Source organism: Sinocyclocheilus rhinocerous, unplaced genomic scaffold (genome assembly GCF_001515625.1).
Source record: "Sinocyclocheilus rhinocerous isolate Xijiao unplaced genomic scaffold, SAMN03320098_v1.1 scaffold2338, whole genome shotgun sequence".
Taxonomy (NCBI): domain Eukaryota; kingdom Metazoa; phylum Chordata; class Actinopteri; order Cypriniformes; family Cyprinidae; genus Sinocyclocheilus; species Sinocyclocheilus rhinocerous.
The window spans coordinates 643,957-646,665 of NW_015644013.1; positions in this window are offsets into that span (position 1 = coordinate 643,957).

A 2,709-nucleotide genomic window follows, 5' to 3' on the forward strand; every position below is an offset into this window, starting at 1 on the left:
TTATTTATATAGTGCTTTTACCAAAACAGATATCAGAGATAACAGCTCTAAGTGTTCTCCTATAATGAGGTTGGAGAACACCTGGCAAGAGATCGGAGACAAAATATTTCCAGATCATTCGGAGGTGCATGTTGGTGCTTCTCCCAGGGGTTAAAGCAATAAAAAAAAAAAAGAGCAATTTTTTTCTTCTTCTTGTAATTAGGAGCACTTGTCCGCCTAATTTAAAAAAATTAGGAGCACCTTCTGATCAATAATAAAACATTCTGACCAAAAATTAGCCTTCCTAATATGAGGTGATATTTGACTTTCTTTTCTTTATACCTTTGTAATGGCATTTTTCTAATTTTATTAAAAGTATGTCATCATCTATGTCAAATTCAAAAATGTATGTTTTTAAGCTTTTTAAAATTTCTAATTAAAACAATATAAGTAGAATAAGACAAATAAGTTACCAATCATTTGAAATTAGTATTAATACAAAATGTATTTGTACTACAGAGGTGGCAAAGAAGAACTCGAAATTGACTTGTAGGTACTTATTTTTAGACGTTTAATGAGGCTCAGAGGTGGCATGAGTGCAATTAAATTCATGTTGAGATTAATGTTTTAAATATACAATTTTGAATATAGAAATATTAAATGATTTAAATAACTGAAATTATACGTTAAAAATGAAACTAAATCTGCCAGCAGGTGGCGACAAGTCACTGATTTTATCACTGAATCATTCATTCAGTTGATTCGTTGAAACGGATGATTCATTCAGGAACGAAGCAAGTGACTGTCTTTATGAATGGGTAATCATGAATCACTAGATTCGTTTAAACACGCACTTTCATACATGAATGAAACACCGCTGTGTTTGCTTTTAGAGATGCGCAGCGGCTGAGCTGTTACTTTATTTGGAACTATTTTCGTTGACAAAATAGAGCAAAATCAGGCAGCAGTGTTATAGTCAGACAGCGTAAGTCACTTAATATTAACTTCTTGTTTATTGAACTGTTGTATTAAATCAATATCACATTTGCAAACTCCCTTAATAATCTTTAAAAGCTGTCACTTTATCGCGATCTGTGGGCGCACAGAAAATGGTCTGTAAGAGAGCGCGCGCGTGAGTTCTCTTTCACTTTAAATAAGCAAGACTCAAAAGCACATGCAAATGATACGTTCCATCATCTATCATCGCTTTAGAAGCACAGAACCTGCGGGAATGAATAGATTTATTATTAATAGCCGCAATCCCGTGCCGAAATTTAAAGTCCTGCTCTGTGTCACCGAGAAGCTGCAGCCGTGGCGGGGATGATTTTTGGTGTGCCGGCAGAACAACAACAACAGCAATGTTGCATGCTACATGTTTCTTTTCCCCTCATTTTTTTCCAATTGATGGAAATCTGTCGTAGCGATGGAAAACTTTAATCCCTGTTCTCCTCTTCAGTTCACTCCACTCATTTTCTATAGGGCTCAGGCCAGGGGATGGACTGGAATTGCCATGGCAGAATCTTCATTTTGTGCTCAGTGACCCATTTTTGTGTTGATTTTGATGTTTGTTTTGGATCATTGTCCTAATGGAAGATCCAGCCACGGCATAATACATTCTTTATTACAGATAAATCATGTTAGTATGGCGCTCAAAATAAATAAATACATAAACACAAGCGTAAGTACCCTGAGCACTTAAAAGATATCAATATATACTTTCAATCAATCAATCAATCAATCAATCAATCAATCAATCAATCAATCAATCAATCAATCAATCAATCAATCAATTGGATGCCCTGGAAAGACATAGGTAACAAATGCATTCAGAAACACATACATACAAACATCTACTACAGTACCTCAGACTGTGCTATGTGAGTGTGAACCCATAAAGATATGATAAATCTGGGTGTCTGGTTCTCACATCCAACATTTCCTGACATCGTAGATGGGCAGTAATTGAATGATCATTACACCAAAGTTATGGCAAAGGCGTGCGTGAAGATGGGAAAATGGGGGATTTTGGGCTGCTCTGACATTTATTGCCTTTGATTTATGAGGAAAGCGTCAGGCACTCCAGTGGGCAATAAAGCGAAGAGCTTATCACCCGCAGGTAGCTTCTGTGAAACTGCCGCATACACACCAGCCAGCCTTAATGTCAGTTCCTGAATGAACTATTCATTAAACAGCCACCGGCAGGCTGGCAGTGCCCACTACGATTTCTGTGTCAGACACACTGAGAGAGAGGAGATATCTCATATTTTCCCTTTGTCCCGTGGCAGCGCTTTCATGGAGGCTTTGAGGCCTTTGCTTTCATTTTTTTCCCTCTGGATTTGAGAGGAGAAAGGTAACATGAGGACAGGGAAAACCTGACCCACGTTCAGTTTGTGAGCGAAAAGCCAAATGTAAATTAACTTCTTGGAACAAAAGTCTTTCACATTTTCGACATGACCAAATTAGACTTTTACACTATTTATGTCTAGAATATTATGAAAACAATGACTCAGTTTTCAAAAACATTTCAGCACAGCAACTCTTAAACATTTCCGTAACACTTTATTTTAGGGTCTCTTAACTAGTTGCTTATTAGCATGCATATTACTAGAATATTAGCCATTTATTAGTAGTAATTAAGCACATATTAATGCCTTATTCTACATGACCTTATTCTACCCAATACCTAAACTTAACAACTACCTTACTAACTATTAATAAGCAGCACATTAG